Here is a 21,823-nt window from a genome sequence, read left to right as displayed (position 1 = left end):
TGGTCAGGAAGATGATTGTTATGCTCCTTGGAGATAGGAACACCCTTATTTAAGCAGGTTACAGAATCACTGATGAAACCTGGCCTGCTTGATTCCCAGATCTAAATCCAAGGTGGAAAACATATTTCTCATGCCTATTTTTGTATGGACTATGGGGCAAGTATGATTTTGACATTTTTAAATAATTTGAGAAATGAAAGAAAGAGGAATATTATTTCATACCATATGAAAACTATATTAGAATCTAACCAGGCTTTCTTATTTGTATAAAGCATGCAAGCCCTTTCAAACTCTAGTGGCATAGCTAAGCAGCTGCGACAGTAACCTCACGGGCCTCGAAGCCTGGAACGTTTACTCTCTTGTCCTTCACACTGGAAAATCACCAACCACTAGAACAAGACGTCCTTGGTTCACAGTCCCCGTGTTACGTTGACGGCTGCTGTAAAATGTGCCCCAAGCTGGGGGACTTAACAGAAATTCCATAGTTCTAGAGTTTAGAAGTCTACAATCAAAGTGTTGTCTTTCCATCTGAAGCCCCAAGGACACATCTTCTTAGCCTGTGCGTGGCTTCTGATCATGGCCACGGTGTTCCTTCGTGGCTGTTCCATGCTTGTTTCTCACCTCATCTCTTCTCTCTCTGCCCGTGGGCAGTTTCACCATCTTTATGAGGTCACCAGTCATACTGGATTAGAACCTATTTCCATAGCTTTGTCTTAATGATTTATTTATTTTTCTTTCATGTACATTGGTATTTTGCCTGTATATATGTCTTTAAGAGGGTGTCTTACTTCTGAAGTTACAGACAGTTGTGAGCTGCCATATGGGGGCTAGGATTTGAACACAGATCCTCTGAAAGAATAGCAAGTACTCTTACTATCACCATTTCTCCAGTGAGTATCCTTATCTTAAACGTGCTACTAGCAAAGGCTGCTTTTAAATATAGTTCCATTGGCCAGAATGTTAGCATCTCTTTTGGGGGAGGTGGAATTTTTCTCTGTCCCATATAGAGTATTTTCCTCCAGTTTTCATTACTTTTCCTTCTTCCTCCTCCTACCTCTCTTGATGCCCCCTTCTCCCCTTTTGACGTCTGTTTCTTCCCTTATTCACTGTACACTTAACATTTATGAAGTCGCTCCTTGCTTTTAACCATATGATCATCACTGTATTCAACTGTAGAATAGAGACGATAATTAAGAATTTGCTCCTGCGGTCTGCAAGCTTACAATCCAGTACAGAAGATAAATCACTTGTAAATTCTGCCGAAGAAATTTGTCTAAGTACAGTGGGGTATTATAGTATTTAAATCCCTAGATGTTGGGTAATAATCCTTTAAAATCATTGATATGATTAACCAAAAAGTATAGATGGGAATATACATGCTATTTGAGAATAGATTTTCCACACTATTCTTAGTAGAATCCTCTGCTTATCCTTTTGCTCCATTCCTTCAATCCCTTCTCCCTTCAGCAGGTGAACCAGCCTCTGAGCTGGGAAGGACCATGGCTGGTGTCACTGAATAGGGGATCTGAACTCTGGCCCTCCGGCTGAGGCAGCCAGCCCTTTCACCACTGAGCCATTTCCCCAGCCCTGCTTGTGATTTGCTTTAAATGGATTTCATATTCTGCTCCAGGGACCCCAGAGTGCAGGTCTCATCGCAGAATCTACCCGGAAGTACACACGCAGGCCCTGTTCTCGGCTGTGGATTGCATGTTCCACAAGGAATTTTAAGGAGATTTTAGGGTTAGCCTCTTCTGAAGCACAGCTGGTAAAGATTTTCTCTTTTTCTTCCCATTCTGTGGGTTGTGTTTGTTCTACTAGTTCTTTTGTAGTGCAGAAAGTTAAATTTCATGTCACCCCATCTGTTGATTTTGGAGACCAGTTCCTGTACCCTTGCAAGTCTATTCCTAAAGTTCTTTCTTACCCAATATTTTGGAAAGTACACTTTTCTCTAGCATCTTCATCTTTTGGAGTTTTTACTTAAGGCCTTTGATCAACTTCACTTTGATTTTTGTGTCAGATGAATGACTGGATCTAATTTCGCTCTTCCGAGGTAGAGTTTATGTTTTACTAGCACCATTTATTCAATCAGTTACCTTTTTTTTTTTTGCCATCGTTATCAAAAATTAGGTGGCCATAGCTTTGTTGGGTTATTTCTTGGGCCTCTGTTCTGTTTCTTTGGTTTGTCTGTTTTGGTGTCAATATCAGGCTGCCTTTGTCAGTACGGTTCTGTAGTGTAGTACCAGGTATTGTGACAACTCTAGATGGGTTCTTCTTAAGGTTGTCTTTGTTTGTTATCTGAGCTTTTGTGATTTCCTGTGCATTCTGTCATTGCTCTCTCTAGACATCTGTGAGGTTAAAACGGAATTTTGATGAGTATTGCACTGAATCATTAGATTAAATTTGGAAGGTAGCTATTTACATGTTACTAATTTCTTCAGTCAGGACATGGATTTCTTCCATCATCTAGTGTCTTTGGTTTTTGTTCTCAATGCCTTAAATATACAAGTCTCTCTTTTCTTGGGTAGGCATATTCCTAGGTAATTTTTGGAGTTATTGTGAATAAGCTATTTTCCCCAGTTTCTTTCTGTGAGAGTTCATTGTTGGTATATAGAAAGGCTACAGTTTAAGCTTAATTTTGTATTCTACAACTGTACTGTAAGTGGTGTATCTAAATGATTTCTAGTAAATTCTATGGTGTCTTTTAAGTGTAGAATCATATTGTCTGCGAATAAGAATAGCTTAACTTCATTCTTCCCTATTTTTATCTTTTTTGCGCCCGTCTCTTGCTTAGTTTTTAATTTCATTTAATTAAATTAATTGCTTATCCAAGGCTCTGAATAATATCTTTAAGAAAGATGGGTAGACATCCTTGTCTCATTTCTGATTTTGGAGGAAATGTTTTCAGTTTGTTTCCATTTAATGCTGGCTAGAGGTTTATGGGTTAATATCTAGAATTTACAAAGAAATGCAAAAATTAAACATCAAGGAAACAAAACCTCTCACCAACAAATGGGTCAATGAAATGAAGAAGTAGTTTTCAAAGAAAGAAAGAGATGGCCAGTAACTATTTTAATACATGTTCAAAATCCTAGTTTCAAGGTTATGCAGAACAGACTTCCTCCTACTCCAACCAGAATGGCTGTCATAAAGAAATCTGACAAAAAGTTGGGAAGGTTGTGGGTAATAAGGGGTCTTTATTACCTGCTGCTGAGGATACAAATTGATATAGCTATTACGTAAATCAACCATCCTAAGATCATAGGTTCTTTTTGTTGTTGTTCTCATTTCTTTTGGTTTTTATTGATTTTTATTGAGCTCTACATTTTTCTCTGCTCCCCTCCCTCCTTCTCCCCTCCTCACTTTAACCCTACCACAAGGTTCCCATTCTCCAAATTTACTCAGGAGATTTTGTCTTTTTCTACTTCCCATGTAGATTATATCTTTGTAAGTGTCTCTTAGTGTTCTCATTATTGTCTAGGTTTCTGGGATTATGAATTGTAGGCTGGTTTTCTTTGCTTTATGTTAAAAAACCACCTATGAGTGAGTACATGTGATAATTGTCTTTCTGTGTCTGGGTTACCTCACTCAAAATAATGTTTTCTAGCTCCATCCATTTTCATGTAAAATTCAAGTTGTCATTATTTTTTCTGCTGTGTATTTTTTTCATTGTGTAAATGTACCACATTTTCCTTATCCATTCTTTGGTCGAGGGGCATTTAGGTTGTTTCCAGGTTCTGGCTATGACAAAAAAAAAAAAAAAAAACAAACTGCTATGAACATAGTTGAGCACATGTCCTTGTGGCACAATTGAGCATCCTTGGGATATATACCCAGAAGTGGTATTACTGGGTCTTGAGGAAGCTTGTTTCCTAATTTTCTGAGAAATTGCCACACTGACATCCAAAGGGGCTGTACCAGCTTGCATTCCCACCAGCAATGCAGAACTGTTTCCCTTTCCCCACAACCTCTCCAGCAAAAGCTGTCATCAGTGTTTTTGATCTTGGCCATTCCTACAGGTGTAAGATGGAATCTCAGAGTTGTTTTGATTTGCATTTCTCTGATGACTAGGGATGTTGAACATTTCCTTAAGTGTCTTTCAGCCATTTAGATTCCTCTGTTGAGAGTTCTCTGTTTAGGTCTGTACTCCATTTTCTTTAACTGGATTATGTGATCTTTTGGTGTCCAATTTCTTGAGTTCTTTGTATATTTTGGAGATCAGTCCTCTAATGTGGGGTTGGTGAAGATCTTTTCCTACTTCTTAGGCTGTCGTTTGTCTTGTTGACCGTGTCCTTTGCTTTACAGAAGCTTTTCAGTTTCAGGAGTTCACATTTATTGTTTCTCTCAGTGTCTGTGCTGCTGGGGTTATATATAGGAATCTGTACTCCACAAAATTAGGAAACTTAAAGGAAATGGACAACTTTCTGCATAAATATCACTTACCAAAATTAAATCGAGAGCAGATAAGCAAATTAAACAGACCTATAACTGCTGAAGAAATGGAAACAGTCATCAAAAGTCTTCCAACCAAAAAAGCCCAGAAACAAATGGTTTCAGCTCAGAAACAAGATTTTCAAAGGAGAACTAATACCAATACAACTCAAATTATTCCACACAATAGAAACATAAGGAACACTGCCAAACTCTTTTTATGAGGCTACAATTAACCCTGATACCCAAACCACAGAAAGACATTACAGACCAATCTTACTCATGAACATTGATGCAAAAATATTAAATAAAATACTGGCAAGTCGAATCCAAGAACACATCAGAACCATCATCTAACATGATCAAGTCGGCTTCATCCCAGAGATGCAGGGATGGTTCAACATATGAAAACCTGTCAACGTAATCTACCATATAAACAAGCTGAAAAATAAAAACCACATGATCATCTCATTAGATGCCAAAAAGCTTTCAACAAAATACAACATGCCTTCATGATAAAGGTTTTAGAGAGAGCAGGAATACAAGGAACATACCTAAACATAATAAAGACGATATATAGAAAGCCAACAGCCAACATCAAACTAAATGGAAAGAAACTCCCAGCGATTCCACTGAAATCAGGAACAAGACAAGGTTGGTCCACTCTCTCTATATCTATTCAATATAGTTCTTGAGGTCCTAGCTAGAGTAGTAAGACACCAAAAGGAGATCAAGGGGATACAAATCAGAAAAGAAGAAGTCAAACTCTAACTGTTTGCTGATGATATGATAATTTACATAAGCAATCCCCAAAATTTTACCAAGGAACTTCTACAACTCACCAACACGTTCAGTAATGTAGCAGAATACAAGATTAACTCAAAAAAAAATCAGTTGCCCTCCTTTACACAGGTGATAAAAGGGCTGGGAAAGAAATCAGAGCAATATCACCCTTCACAATAGCCACAAATAGCATAAAATACCTCAGAGTAACTCTAACCGAACAAGTGGAAGACTTGTATAACAAGAACTTTAAATCTTTGAAGAAAGAAATTGAAGCAGACACCAGAAAGTGGAAAGATCTCCCATGCTCTTGGGTAGGCAGAATTAACATAGTAAAAATGGCACTCTTACAAAAGGCAACCTACAGATTCAATGCAATGTCCATCAAAATCCCAGCAAAATTCTTCACAGACTTCAAAAGAACAGTACGCAACTTCATATAGAAAAGCAAAAAAAAAAAAAAAAAACAAAAAACAAAAAACAAAAATCATGATAGCCAAAACAATCCTGTACAATAAAAAACTTCTGGAGGCATCACAATCCCTGACTTCAAACTCTACTACAGAGCTACAGTACTGAAAACAGCCTGGTATTGGCATAAGAACAGACAGGAGGACCAAGGGAATTGAATAAAAGACCTGGATATTAACCCACACTCCTTCAAACATCTGATTTTTGACAAAGATGCAAAAAATATCAAATGGAAAAAAGAAAGCAGATTTAACAAATGGTGCTGGCATAACTGGGTATCAATACATAGAAGAATGAAAATAGACCCATATCTATCACCATGGCCAAAACTCAAGTCCAAATGGATCAAAACCTCAATATAAAACCAGCTACACCGAACCTCATAGAAGAGAAAGTGGGAATTTCACAGGGTTCTTGAGGTGTCTATTATCTGCTAAGTACAGACTTATTAGGGGTGATGATGGCACCTCGAGAGTGAGCTTTACCACATTCCCTGCTCCTCTGGGCCAGGAAGAGTTGGATGAGCTGACCAGGACTCTCTCTACTCAGTGAAATGAGTGGAACCCAGTGGGTCATGAGTCCTGTTCTAGCTGCTCCCAAGAATCAGGATTTTGTCTTTATATTCCAATATCTACCTCCCTCTGAGGGGTCCTTCCAGGGCTGAGAAAAATCCAGGCAGCCATTGCAATCTGCATCCATACTGTGTCTGCCATGATTCACAGGCGGGTGGTCATCTCTGTCGGCCCCCAGACTGCATCCATACTGTGTCTGCCATGATTCACAGGCGGGTGGTCATCTCTGTTGGCCCCCAGACTGCATCCATACTGTGTCTGCCATGATTCACAGGCGGGTGGTCATCTCTGTCGGCCCCTAGACTGCAGCCATGCTGTGTCTCTCATGGTACACAGGTGGAAGTTTCTGTTTAAACAGAAAACCAGAGCTATACATTTAATTATGATGGAGAAGAAAAACGGTGAGAGAAACACTAAGGGAACTATGGTGCTGTCGTGTTAATCCTCAAGGTCAGAGGCACATGGAGGTTTTAAATAATTATTGAATGAATGAAGGACGAATGACTTTTGGGTTTGGGGACCGTGCTGGCTACATAACTTATGTGCATCTCTCTTATCCCAGATGAGTGGACATTATGCTTTGATTGAACGACCTATTAAGTGTGTTTAGTTTTCAATGCAGACATAAATAGATTTGATCTTTCCATGGTTCGAATTTCCTCCCATCAGCTTTGCCTTAATTATCCACAAGTGTTCCAAGCCTTTATTAGCTAAATCGGATGCAGATGATGGTCATTAGTCTGGTATATAAATCGTGCTGGCATATTCAATGGCTTTCACTTGGCTAATTGAAATTTTCCGTATTCATGGACGACAAGAAAACACTGTAATTTTATCATTTATTTGGGAGCATATTTTTCCCCCTTTGGTTGATGCTTATAATTATGCAGTTAAAAAATAAATGTGAGTGCTGAACTTTGCCTGAAGGGTACGCCATTTTTAAAGCATGTATGTGTCCATGTTAGTCTAAAGCATGAAAACAGGATGGAAATGTGGATTTTGGGAAGAGTCCCAAGGATTGGTTTGCTAAGAAAGCATCCACGTGGTGTGTATTCTGGGGACCCATCCATTTAAATGTAAGAGGTTTCAGATTGTTAGTGAGAGGAGTAGGCTCAGTGCTGACATCTACCAACAAGTGAAAAATCACCTCCTGTGCCTGCGACGTGCAGACCGGAGGCCTCAGATGGATGGGTTTTATTCAGGTATCATTTCCATAAAAGGACCTTAGCTTTTGATTTTATTTGACCATTCATCAAAACCAGCAGCCCTCTGTTTGGTTTGCCTAAGAGTAAAATAATGCACCTGCTCACAGACACCCATCCACAGGTTGGGGATGGAATTCCATAATGCTGCCATTTCAGAGATCTGGGCTCTGGATACTTTAATTTTTGTGATACAATACTTGAGTTGTTCCAATTTAATCACATAAGTATTAGATGTTTGCTGTTTTTTAAAAAAATATTTATGGGCATTGGATGGCAGAAATACTTCAGTGGAGGCAGAAGACAGTTTTCTGGTTTCTTTTCCCAAGCCTAATTTAATGGAGATCAACAACATTGCTTGTTCTCGGACTTAAACCATCATTTACAGGGAAATAGGAGCCACGTGTCTCTTGTTGGTGTTGTGTCACTGCAGAGCATTCCCAGCACTGAGAATGGGGTGAGCAGCTCAGCTTCCATGGCTCTCTGTGTTCATGCTGGACTGGATGCCCATGAATTACTTGTATTTCATCAGTGGTCTCTCTAACCAAGAACTAGCTAGGCTCATTCTTTTTTGAATATCGAATTACGCTTTCTTCTGGGTCTCCGTGACTTCTGCCTATGTAGTTATTTCTACAGGTGATTATTAACTTGGGAGACAAGGTTGTGCGCACTAGTCTTCAATTCCCGTGTTAATGTGTTTCAGAGTCAAACAAAGTGCCGTTCTGTAATTGTTCCCTTTGTGCTCTACCTGTCATGATGGTTAATATTGTTGGTTAACTTGACTGGAGATGTCCTGAAAAGTGACAGAGCATTATTTTAGGGCTTTATCTGCAAGGGTTAGTATGCAAATCCGAAGGCTGAGATCCTCTGTCTTCACCAATGTGACCAGCATTATGCAATCTATTAAGGGCCTGAATAGAACAAAAAGGTGAGGAAGCGTTCCCTCCCTCCCTCCCTCCCTCCCTCCCTTTCTTCCTCCCTCTTTCTCTTTCTGTCCCTCACCCTCTTTCAGTTGGGCCATCCATATTTTTCTCTTTTCAGACATAGAAGCTTCCGGTTCTTGGTTCTTTGGACTTTAAAGTTTATACTAAGACCCATTCTCCTTCCCAAGGTTCTTAGGGGTGGTAACCTTTGGCCTCAGAATGGTAATTAAACCATGGGCTCTGTAATTCTCAGACCTGTCTTCAGTTGAGTTACGCCTCTGGCTGCTCTGGTTGGTTTTCTAGCATGAAGATGACATCTTGCAGCCTTCCTCATCCTTCCTAGTGGGATGAGCCAAACCATGCAGTCTCCTTTCTTCTAGGTTTCTATGTAGCCCATCAGTTCTTCTTCTCTGGAGAACCTACTAATAACCTACTACTTAAAAGAATTCTTTGTGCCTAAGAAGACGATGAAGCTGACTACACCATTCTATGGAATGGTCTCGTGTTAGCTGATGGAGGAAAGAAGTAGCCATCTATCCTAATTGTGGATTTCCAAACACTGTGCCCGATAAAATCAGGGTCCTCTTCTTCATATTAGCAAAGGATCTCATGACCCTAAAGGAAAAAGGATATAGGGCTTTCTCATTTCAGAGTGGTGAACTGAGGGCCTCGAGATCAAGGATCCATCTTAAGCTCCTCAATAATCTGTTAGGAAGGGACAAGGGTTAGGGCTGAGGCTCCCAAGCAGGTGGTCCACTTGGTTTTCTATTCAAGACATCATAAAAGACCAGCAGACATTCATCAGTAAGAAGTTGTGTTTCACTGTAGTAAAGAAGTTACAAGCAAGGCCTGGCTAGGTAGAGCTTGTTAAAGCACAGTGTAATATAGTAGGCTTAGCCACATTCCACACAGATTTCCCTGATGCTGCCAGTTAAGTGCTCTAGCTCAGGGGTGGAAAGAGTCATGTGGTCTAGCAAAACAAGTTCCCTTTCTAGGACAATGCTTCTTGTGCCCGTGTTTGCACTGAGGTATTGCCTGTTTTCAGAGCATCCTATGTGGTTGCCTGAGACCCTTGTTGAGCCTGCTCCGCAGCTCACTGCCATCCTCTGCTCCATCCTGTGACCTTCCCTTCTCTACACACACCAAGAATGCCCCTCGCATGTCATTTCCATTTCACAGCTTGCTTTGTAAGGAATCTAACCCGTGACCTGTGTCTTCAGATCTTTCCCCTTCACCATGAGTGTCCAATGCCCTCATGACCTAAGTCTCTTTACTTTTCGCCAATCAAATCTGCTTTATTATTATTATTTTAAAGAAAAGGGCACCAAAAATATGCTTTTGGGGTGGATCAGATGAATTTATTTCCTTTAAGATATAAGAGACTAATGAAGTGCAAGCATGAAATTTCCACTGTCCCTTCCTGCAGTGGCCCCGGGCACGTGAGCATCTCCCATGAATCAGAGCTAATGCTAAAAACAGAAATCCTGTAAAAGAAATGTCAAGCATCACCACATAAACACACAAGGGTAGGGCTTTACTTCCTGAGTGTATTTGGGGAAAATCACTTTAATTGTTGATGTATGATGCTGTCCACCCCGTGCAGGTCATCTCACTAATAAGGTCCGAGGCAGGGGGATTTTAAAAACACATTGCGTTTTGTTGTGTTTGTGTCGTGTGACAAACATAGCCTCATGCAAACTTTGGTGGAGGTGACTCATTGGCAGTTTCTCCTTTCGTAAAGAAATATTGATGCAATCATCAGGAAGGTCACAGCCCAAGAAGGTCATCACCCTCTTGAGTCTTTCGTTTTCAGTAATTAAGTCAACCATGTTATGGGAGGGCTCGGAAAGCCCACCCAGAGCCATTCACAATTGTTGCAATTAGGAAACTGGATGCCAGTTAAAGTCTTTGGAAGGGAATGGAATGAAATTGACCAAGCGTATAAGTAAAATCTCCTTAGCAAATAGCTAAATTAAGGCTATGGACTATCATTGATCCATGCCATTGCTCTTTTATACTCATTCCAGGTATTAGGACTTTGCTATGCATTGGCCTTCAGCTCGAGTTGTTTCTACAAATACAACATTTCCAGCTTGCCATATCTTTTCTTGTGTGTGTGTGTGTGTGTGTGTGTGTGTGTGTGTGTGTGTAGCCACTTCTGCACATTTTGACTCTTTCTTCTTCTTCAAATGCACTTCTCAAATCACCCGGGACTGTTCTAAGGAAATGGAAGGGCATTGTTTAATTTTGTGGGTCATTTCTCCTGGGGCTACAGCACTAACATCTGGAGTTTCAGATATTCCTGGGGTCTTTAGGGATGACTCAGTCTATAACATGCTTGCCCTACAGCCCAGAGAACCTGAGTTTGAATTACCAGCACCCATATAAAATCTGGGTTTAGTGGTGCATGTCAGTAAACTCAGTGGTGGGTGGGACTGAGCTAGGCTGATCTCTGCAGTTTATTGTCCAGCCAGCCCAGCTGAACTGATGAGCTCCAAGTTTAGAGAGACTTCATCTCAAAAAATAACGCGGTGACCAAACAAGGAAAACACCTGACCTCTGACCTCTCGATACATATGCACCAGTGTGCACAAACACCCAAACATGTGCACACCCCTCACATAAAGACACCATCTAATTTGCTCTTCTCAGAATTGTGTGCATGAGTGTGTATGTGTGTTGATTTCTGTGGAAGTCGATGGGTGTATACAATGGGTGTGAGTATGGACACAAGCCTACCACAGCTCATGTAGAGAGGTCAGAGTATTATTGGAGGCTGTTCATTCATTCCTAGCAGCTCAGACCCGAAATAATCACACAGAAACCTGTATTAATTGCAATGCTGTTTGACCAATACCTTAAGCTTATTTCTAGCCAGCTCTTACATCTTAAATTAACCCATTTCTATTAATCTGTGTATCCCCACATAGCTGTAGCTTACTGGGTAAAGTTCTGTCCAGCGTCCAGCATCTCTGTCCGGCAAGGCTACATGGCTTCTGTTTGACTCTGCCTACTCTCTCTCTATGTATTTCTTCCAGCCTGGCTATATTCTGTTAAGCTATTGGATGAAAGCAGTGACTTTATTAACCAAGAAAAGCAACACATATACAGAAGGACTTTCCACACCATTTCCCCTTTTCTGTTTAAATAAAAAGGAAGGTTTTTTAACTTTAACATAGTAACAAAAAATTACATGTAACAAAACAGGAATCAAGCAAGAATTATAGTTACAATATTTATATCTACTTTATCTTTTAATCATAACTAAGGAAAACTATAATTATAACTATTCTTCAACTCCATCAAAGACTCTAGAAGGATATAATATTACCTAAGTAAACAGGAAGTGCATTGTAAGCAACTTCCAAATTCTAGAATTGACAGAGACATCTCGCTGCCTGGACAGTCACCCAAAGTTCTTCTGTACTATTGGGGCATCCATCTTTAGCCTACAGACCCATAGTATCCAGCAGACTTTTCCATGAAGCAGGAAATTTGAAGATCTGTTTTGCTTTGTAATGGCAAAGTCCATCAGTTGCTTTCTTCTTTATCCTGCAGAATGTCTGGAAGACTATTTCACAAAGCAGGAACTCCAAGTACTATCTCACCTTCCTAAGGCAACTCAGCAGTCATTTTTCTGTGGGTCCTGCATGTCCAGTTTATACAGCATCACATCAAACAGTTCAGGCAAGAGCAGTTTCTTGCCCAAATGGCTAACATACTCCATAAGGAGCCTCTGCGATGCCCGTCATACTCTTGAAGTAGATTGGTGCTGCCAGCAGCAGACATGTCTCATTGTCATGAAAAGTCCTAAGTTCTTAAAACATTTTAAATGTTATATTCTGTTAGACTTTGAAAGGTTTGGAGAATAACTATCCATCTGAAATACATCTCTGTACATCTAGAAAACCTAACTAACATGACTACAAGCTTGACTATTTTAGATGACTATCTATTAACCTGTATTTCTTTTCAAGTTGGTACAATAAGAGGCTTTGCTCACAGAGCTTATCTTGCCAGACTTGCTGGTAAATCTTAAACTTAGTTAAAAATACAGTCGTGGTCCTTGAAGCACCTCTCACCCCCCACGCACAAATGTGGAGTCTTTGATAGCTGAAAGTTAGGCCTTTCTCATATTCCTATTCCTAGTTAGAATAGAGAATTACACATAAATTCAGTGGTTGGTGGAGAAATTCTGCAACCAGACTTCTGGGGAAGTTTAGTTGCATAACTCATGGAATTCAGGTCATTTCTACAAGCTGTGTGAGTGGTTTAACAAGCTGTTTCCAGCTAGGGACAATTTTGTCCAGAAGCAATATTTAGTAATGTGTGAAGATAGGTTGGTGTTACAATGGAAGCTGCCAGGGGGATGATATTGGCCCCAGGTAGGGCATCCTTGGATGGGTGGCATGCCCCTCTCCTCTCCACAACAAGAATTATCAGTTCCTGGATGTTCTAAGCCACAGCTTAGCCACATAAGTGGACAGTAGTCAATGTCTAGGTCTGAAATAAAGATGTGTTTTTCCATTATGTAGGAGTCAGTCGCCTGTCTGCCTCTCCCCAAACTTCACTTTATAGAGTTATTATGTGGGAGTCTGCCTTCCCACAGAGACCTCCAGAAGATGCTGTGGGGTCAGACACACAGCTGCTCTTCTGTATCAATCTTGTACCTCTCTCATGCATATTCACTGGGAACTTTCCACTGTTGACTACCTCAAGAGAACAGGATATCAAGGAGATTTCATCATAAAACATGTGCATTCATTTTATACTTAAAAGTCAAGAAGATGATAACCTTGAGCCATCTTGTGGCTAGCAATGTTTTTTTATGCGGAACAGTTCAAGATAGTTTCCTTGTGTGTAAATCCCCATGCAACATTGGATGCTAGAAAGCCTTGTAAGGGGCACATCATGCCAAGAAGCCACACATGCAGACAGGTACAGGCAAGAAGTCAACCGCAGGAGGAACGAGTGTGCTGAAGGGAGTGGGAGGGAGACCCCAAGCTCTAGCACCATTGTGTGCAGACGTAGACTCTCTCTCTCTCTCAGGAAAGGGCCCTGCTGCAGAGCTCAGGTTTATAGTACAAGCCACTTGAAAGATATTATTATTTGATTCTTTGTGAAATGAAGGTGCGAGCCATTTCCTCATTGGCCTGAAACAAATGGTCTAACCTGGGGATGGTGGCCTCTGGAATGCAGGGAGATCTGAGGCCATGGGACTAAGAAAGTGCACTTAGCCCGGAAGCAAAAGGGAAGGTGATGTCCTCCACGCTGAAGAGCTCTGATGTGTCTGTGTCCTTCCTGTTTTGCAGGGCACCATCTTTAGCACACTGGCTGGTGAGAAGTCCTCATCTGACTACAAAAAGGTAAGAAGCGGGCATGCGGAGAATTGCAGCAGGACTGACTGCTTCAGGATTGGTGATGTTTAATTGAAAAGCTGCGTGTGATCTCCGAGGATGGTCTGTCTGATGGCATATTGCGAACAGCTTTTAGGGTATGAATGTAAGGCTCATTTTCAGGATGCGGGAACATCCGCTGTCGTCTGACAGATGTTCGGTGCAGAGAGACACTGACTCCGTATATTTCCATATCGCTATTATCTGGTATTTTCTTACACAAGATGAATGGCCAGGGAGTTCAGGTCCGTCCTGTAGACTGCACTGCGGGCGTCTGTGTCTTAGGCTGCAAATAGAAAACTTGTAAACTCTAAGCTCAATGTGACAGCAAAATGACTTTGAATTTTGGAAGCTGGTTATATAGCGTAAAAATCTGGTTTGGATTCACCACAGTCATGTTTGAGGACGCTGTCATGCTTTGCAAACGGATTCGCTTCACCCACATCTGATAGATGGCGTCTGCAGTGCCTGCCACGGCGGCGTGGCTAATTCCTGGCTTTGAGGGCCAGGGGTCACTTTGATCCACCTCTTTAATCTCAGCTTTAACTAGAACCTGTCCTCTGGTCGAGGAGGGGAAGTGATTTCACAGTCAGACAACTCAGATTCTTTGACACTAACTATCATTGATATGAAAAAGCAGGTGCATGGGGAGAGAGGACTTGTGCTTAATGTGTTACTTGGCATTTCATAGGATTTCTATCATAGCATTATGTACTGTGTGGTTTCCATCTTTAGTATTGCTCAATAAGGAAGCAGGGAGAGGTATTTATCTTTAGGGGCAGTGTGAGGACCCACTCCCTTTTATTACTTTGATAGATTTTTTAGATGATTTACCTTCCCTGAGTTCTGCTGCGTGTGCCTTATTCTCTATAAGAGGTGGCGAGCTGTTAGAGATGAAGGCCATGTATTATTTTTAGAACCACAGATCTCAGTGAACAAAGAGACTTTAAGGGATCGCTGGGTTCACCTTTTTCCCAGGGTGGGGCTAACTTTGATAGTATTTATAGATGGACCTTTGTCCTCTGCTGACAGTGAACTCTACGAGCCTGGTTGTTCCCTAGTGAGACGAGTCAAAGAATTGAAATCACGTGACCGAGCCAGTCCCTGCCTCCTGTAAGTCCTACCTGCTCATTTCATGTAGACCAGCTCCCATGCTTCCTTCTGAATCTCCTCCCATTCGATTCCTAGGGGAATATTTTCCTTATCACTTCTGATAGGCCTTTGATATGGTTGATTCCAATGAACAAGGAGCGTGGCGTTCTGCTTTTGAAATCTGGTTTACTTACTACTTACTTGGGTTGGTTATACACCTATGGGCGTCTCACTTTCATAATATGCAAAATGGGAAATAATGATTGTACTAATCCGATATAGTATATGAAATAGTCTGCATAAAGCACTTACAAAATGCCCCCCACACTTGATTTTGTATTAGCTACTGCAGCTGTTGACTTTATAGCAAGTTGCCTTTTTTTTTTTTTTTGCATTACCTTTGTTACCATTGTCTAGGATTATGCATTATTCTCCAGATGTGGCCCCACTGGCACAGAGCACTGGGATTTCTCACTCTCCATTCTGCATGCTTTGTTTATGTGCTTGTTGTGAGCAAGGCGTAATGGAGGCATGACTTATGATGAAAAGACCGGCTGCGAGCTTCCTTGGGGTTGTCTTTGTTGGACGTGTGTTTTGTTCCTTGGTTTCTGCTTCCTCTCAGGTCTTCTGGTTGGCGTGACCTGTGCTTGAGCAGGAGTCTCAGTCTGGGTTGGGGGCTCAACTTCTGGTAGCCCGTGTGGTCTCTTGGATTTTGAAGCAGATTGTTTACTGGAGTCTTTATACAGGTGGGGAAGGGTTGGGAAAACCTTCAAGAAACGCCAGGGCTTTGAGAGGCTCGCAGCAGCAAGGAGCTCTTAGCACCTCCTCACAAGAGGGAAATGGCACAAATAGTGCTTTTGAGCCTGCTGCAGAGAAGGAACAGACTTGAAGTTGTGTATACCAAAGCAAAGTGACGAGCAGTGAGAAGCCAGCTTTCCTGAGTGTAATGCTAACACTAATTGTCTGAGATGTCCTCACTTTCTACTCATAAGCCACGTCCTCCTGTTGGCCATGAGAAGTTTGAAATCCTTGGTCATGTCCTCTAGACATTCTCACCTGAGGTATCACATATGACTGATTCACTTTTATATTCAGGGAAACGATTTTTATGGTGTAAATGTGGGCTGTTTTGTATTACCCTGTATTTAAAAATGGTGGTTCATCAAGCGTATTTTATGATGTCATTTGGCTTGTTTATCAATTCTCCCATTTCTACACATGCACAATCTTAGCGGTGGTCATTTCTATGGCTGCATTTCCCACCTATCTCAGTTAACAGTTGACCACGGAGCACCTGTATGTGAGTTGTACGTGGGACAGTGTCTGAACAAGTTACACCAGCACAGGGCGGGCACACTGGTGTGGCACGCCAGTGATGAGTTACTAAGGGCGACAGTTAGGCATGATGACTTTTAATTCAGGAAAACACCCGGGGCTGGACCCATGAATGTGGGAGGAATAGGCACACAGAAATGATTGAAAGAAGGGGAAAATATGAGATCGCCCTGGGAGTGAGCTGAATTGGAAATAAGCGGGTTACACACAGAACATTCGGGGGAAATTAACACATTAGGGCTAGGAGGAAACTGTCAGTTTTGTAGGAAACCGAGCACGACAAAGGCTGGAAATCAAGACAAAACGTGATGTGTTGGAAGCCAGCTCAGAAAGTCCCCAGCAGAAGAGGTGGGCGTTCCTCTCAAAACTGCCGCTGCTGGGAAGTAAAACAAGCACCGTGCAGTGTACTCTGGCTTTACTCCCGCCCTGGGCCACTGATGGATTTATTGAGATCAGAGGAGGCCCATAAAAATCAGATTGTGGATGATGTTAGATCAAGAGGGACGAGAAAATAGAAACAGTAACACAGTCTTTAAAGGAATTTGTTACAAAAAGGGCAGAGATGAATAGTTGTAGGGTTACAGGACTAAAGCTGAATGCCCTGCATGGTAGATGATCAAATGTGTTAAACACGGTCACAGAGAAGACAATAAACATGGAGGAAATAAGGTCTCTCTGCAAAGAGGCTGGGGGATGGCTCCTTCCTGAGGCTACTGAGAAGATGGAGGGATTTGGGGTTCAAAGCCCAGAATTAACCTTAGACGGAGCCAGTGTGCTACTCTATGGTAACAGGGAAGATAGAATTTATGTAGAAAAAGGAAACTAAAAAGGCAGCTATGCAGTTATATGGCTACAATCAATTTGTTTACTTTTCTACATGGAGGTGGGTGTGGGGTGATTGTTCAGTCTCCTTGAGTCTGTGAAACTATATTATGTATCCATATGTAGAATAATTAGAAGAACCCAAGATACTTTCTTGTTATTATTTTTTTTCAGTTTTATAGACAGGGAGATTAAGAAGAACTTGGATACATTATTAATACCAAGATATGCTACTTGTAGTTTAAAATTTCTTATGAGTATCAGTGTTTTGCCTGCATGTATGTGTGTGCACCATGTGTGTACCCAATGCCCGCAGTTGTTAGAAGTGAGTGGCCAGATCCCCTGGGACTGAAGTTGCAGAGGGTTAGGTTGTGAGTCACCATGTGGGTGCTGAGGAAGGTACCTGAGTCCTCTGCAAGAGCAGTAAGTACTTTTAACTACAGAGCCATCTCTCCGGCCCTGTAATATACTACTTTTAAATAGTTGTTTTGTCTACAGATATATTTTGAATATATAGTATTCATATAAGTGATCCAAATCTCTGAGAAATATTGTCTATTCAAAGAATATTTATAATAAGAAAATCATTCACTAATGTAGTTCAAATAGTCAAATTTCTTGGGAGCCCAGGTTGCTCCTTGCCTGGAGGTCTTTCCTATGTTGGTGTTCCAGAGCCCATGCCCAGATAGGAATCTTTTCTACAGCCTGCACATTCTGCTCTCATATCCTCCCCCCAGTTACTGGCTCATCATTCCAAGTAGCAAGCCGAGTATGCTACCTGATTTCTGCCTTCCCTTCTCACATCCAGAGAGCTGTCAAAGTCTACAAATACCACAGTGAAATGTCCCTGGAGTCCCTCCATCATCTCCCTTAATTCTTTATTCTTCCATGGAAGGACTGTAACAACTCTCTCCTTGATCCTTCCTCGTGCCAAGTTTTCCCTTCCCCGCTCCACTTTTCAGTTGGCTATTAGTGTTGTGTTCCAAACTAGCAAACAGCAAGTGTACCAGCTCATAGCAAGCCCTTGCTTGGAAACATCTACGTGACATAATGGAACCTATTGTCCTGCATAATTAATAAATGCCAGTAAAGATGTAAAAATAAAAATGTTTAAGCAATCTTACAGATTTCAGCATTAGTCAGTATAAAACCCACCCAGCCCGCCGAGAAGTCGTTCCTGCTTCTAGTCACAAGTCACCCTGAGAAATTCCTGCGTTCCCTCCAGCTCCCTTTGCAGTACCCCATGAGATGGCTAGAGCGTGGTGGCCTGGAACATCCCGCTCCTGAATGTGAACTCTGAGAACTCTGTGTCACTTTTTCTCGAGTCCTTTCCTCTCTCTCTTACCTTTCTCAGAAACTTTGCTTCTCCATGGACAGACCCCTTGGACAAGACTCCTATAACTTGGTTTGTTTGACCTATTCAGGTGAACTGGTTAGTTTTATTACCAGTCTACATGGCTTGGGAAGAGGGAACCTCAGTGGAGAATTGCCCGGATCAGACTGGCTGGTGGCCGTGTCTGTAAGAGATTGTCTTAACTGATTATGGATATGGGAAGGCTCAGACCCCTGTGGGTGGCACCATCCCTAGGCACATGGGTCTGTCTGGGCTGTACAAGAAAGCTGGCTGAGCAGGAACCACTGAGTGAGCAGGAAGCATGGTTTCCACTTCAGTTCCTGACCTGACTTCCCTGAGTGATGGGCTATGACCTAAAAGCCTAAGTCAAATAAACCCCTTCCTCTCCGAGTTGGTTTTGGTCAGAGTATTTTATCATAGCAGGAGCGAAAGAAAAGGGGAACATCAGGCAAAGCTGGCGGCTTTGCCTCTTGTGTATTTGACATTTTACAGTTGGTCTCAATAAAGCTGGCGGCTTTGCCTCTTGCGTATTTAACATTTTACAGTTGGTCTCAATATAGGTCGAGTAAGTGTTTGACTTCTAACAATTAAATTTTGGAATTTTTGCACACATGTGATAAATGCATATCTTGGGGGTGGAACACAAGATTAAATATAAATATAAAATCCTTTTATGTTTCATATATATCTTATACACATAGCCTGGAGGGAGCCTTAGACCTGTCACATGAGGTCCTGGGTAAAATTCACCTCCTGACCATCACACCAGTCCTCCATGGCTTTCAGGCTTTGAGACTTGGGATAATGAAATTGTAGGATATCTATCAGTGCACAGCCTGTCAACTGCTTCCCATGTCCCTCGCTTTCCTGTGGCAGCTTTGTGCATTGCACGGATTATCTCCTTTGATTACTGTGGCCCCTCTTTGAAGAAAGCATGCTATTCTTGTGTTATTGACATACAAACCAAACCAAGGCTGGAGGCACGGAGGAGCTTGCCTGCAGTCTTGCTAGTAGTAGGTGTTGGAGTCTGAATCCAGCAGTCTGGCGCCTGCACAGTGTGGCTCTTAGTGTTTACTACGTCTTCTTCCCACTGACTTTTAAAGACCTTTTAATGGGTCCCACCACCCCCACGATTAGCTCCTGGAGAGGGAAACAAGGCTGGTTCTGTTGGGTCCCACCACCCCCACGATTAGCTCCTGGAGAGGGGAAACAAGGCTGGTTCTGTTGGGTCCCACCACGAGGGACAATGCTTGTTAGGCAATAAAGGCTCAGGAGAGTTTCTTTAGCAGACAGAGTCACTGGGCACATAACCTCCCCAGGAGTATGACATCATTCTAGGACTGCGTGGTTCCAACAAGCAAACTGTTTTCTCCCTTTTTACTGGAGTTGAAAAAGAATATTTATATTCAAGATTTATTTATTAAGGCCATTTTTTTAAGGTGGTCAGACTTAGAAAGTTCCCCAAAGTCTGCTCCTCCATCAGCACGTTATGGAGTTGTAAGAACCTTTGTTTTCTTAACTGTTAATTCAGAAAGCCTGGAAGCCCATTAGGAGAAATGTGCACATTTGTCCATTTATTGTGGATTATTTATCGAGTGCTTCCTACTTGAAGGTCCTTTTTATTGCCGATGTGTGAAAAGAAACTAATGACTCCCTCCAGGGTAAGTTCAACTCAGGTTGCAGGACAGGCCTAAGTCCCACCCACGTGTGTTTGCCTTGACAGCATCTCTACCCCAATGCTTTTTAACCAGTGCTGACATCTGTGAGGTATGTCGGCTTGGTAAGTGCCAGAGAACGGTCCTCAGGCTGGCCCCTTGGTGTCTTGCCCTGCCTAGCTTTTGTTGTATCTTTGTGTCTGATATGTTCATCTCTCCCAGTGGAAGATCTTTGGGTCCTGTCATTGTGACTCAGTACTCGAGGTGGTACATTCTGAGCCAGTGCTGTTTAACTGACAGCAGACAGCAGTTTAAGCATAGTGAAGAAGAAAGATGCGCTTGCCACCACCCCAGGCTCATTCTGTCCTCTGTGGCTCTCTCTCACCCTGGGGTACAGATCATAGGGGGCTAGGAATGATGGGCAGGTATGGCTGACAGAGAAGGCGGAGGTCTGAAACAGATGAATCGGTCCCAGGAGTGAGTTGAGTATGGACATACTTGTTTTGCAAATTACTTGGAAATGAAAAACAGTGATTTTTTCCCCCCAAGTTAATATCAAAATCACTTTACTCTGCTCTTGTTTCTATCCATATGGGGTAACCTATAGCCCAATCTGGAACCCTCACCTAGAGCACAACACTAGGATTCTCAGGGTGAAAGCTTGCTTTTAAAATTCAGAAAGTGGGGCTAGAGAGAGCTCAGTGGTTAAGAGCACAGGTTACTTGTTCAGAGAATCTGAACTGGATTTTCAGCCCCCACAAAACCACTAACAGCCATATGTAACTGCAGCTCACGACTTCCTGTGATTGTGGGAGACCCAACATGCTCTTCTGGCCTCTGTGGGTACTACACACATGTGGTACACAGACACACGTGCAAGCCAAACACCCATACCCATTAAACAAACAAGCAAACAAACAAAATCTTTAGAAATAAAATCCAGAAAGCATTTTGGTGGTTTATTATATGCCCTTTGCACATATAAGTGGGAGTGGGGCTATTTCCTTTATTCTTCTTCTATGTATGCCTCTGAACTTCTGGCATACAGAAGTTTTAACCTATGGAAATATTCATTTTAAAAGGTGGCTTAGAAAAATTTGCTATAAAAATTAGTTTAATAGATAATTCAGAAAACTATGTCATATAATAAACAGTACGTGTTTTGGGCTTGGGTGATAACACATCCCTTTAATCCCAGGATTTAGAAGCCAGAGACAGGCGTATCCCTGTGAGTTCCATGCCAGTCAGGGCTACACAGTAATACCCTGTCTCAAAACACAAATGAAAAACAAAAACAACAAATATTAACTCCAAAGAGTATTGACTTTGGCATACGTGATAATATAAAGGAAACCTGCTTGCCCGTGAAATTTTTGTGAGGTATTTGTGGCCATGTTCACCCTTTGACTTGGGAGCCTTCTGCTGTTAACAAGAGCCTGGAAGTGAACAGAGAATGCACCATGTGGTCTCCGAGCTCACTGGGTGACGTTTTTACCTTGAATGCACAGTGACCTGCTGCATTGTGTTTGTAATGTTCCCTCAGAAGGTGACTTAAGGTGACAGTGGGAAGGGCCAGTGGAAGCTCAAGCTTTTCATCAATATTGATAAATGGGTTCTTGGGAAAAGACAAGTCAAGATAGCAGTATTGGTGGTTAAGATATTTATTCATAAAAAGATATTTATTCATGCTCAATTCTCCAGCCTTTTGAAACAATAATGTATCTTTACTTTGTTGCTTATATTCTTTTAAGTTTTGAGATTATAGTATAATTAGCAACGTTTCTCCATTC

The 21,823-nt window shown here is 41.8% G+C and overlaps 1 protein-coding gene across 1 annotated transcript in view; it reads left to right on the top strand.

Annotated features, from left to right (window-relative positions):
* The first annotated feature begins 13,696 nt into the window (after positions 1-13,696).
* The window catches only part of LOC121440960 (ras-GEF domain-containing family member 1B), a 336,592-nt gene continuing 328,465 nt past the window's right edge, over positions 13,697-21,823 (top strand). The window contains exon 1 of the mRNA XM_041642050.1: positions 13,697-13,745. The gene's annotated coding sequence lies outside the window, so the exon portion shown is untranslated. The remainder of the gene's footprint in view (positions 13,746-21,823) is intronic.

This window comes from Microtus oregoni, unplaced genomic scaffold, assembly GCF_018167655.1.
Source record: "Microtus oregoni isolate MIOR12 unplaced genomic scaffold, Mior012 000072F_ref0000427, whole genome shotgun sequence".
Taxonomy (NCBI): Eukaryota; Metazoa; Chordata; class Mammalia; order Rodentia; family Cricetidae; genus Microtus; species Microtus oregoni.
Note: the sequence above shows the minus strand (reverse complement) of the source record. Positions and strands in the feature narration are given on the sequence as shown.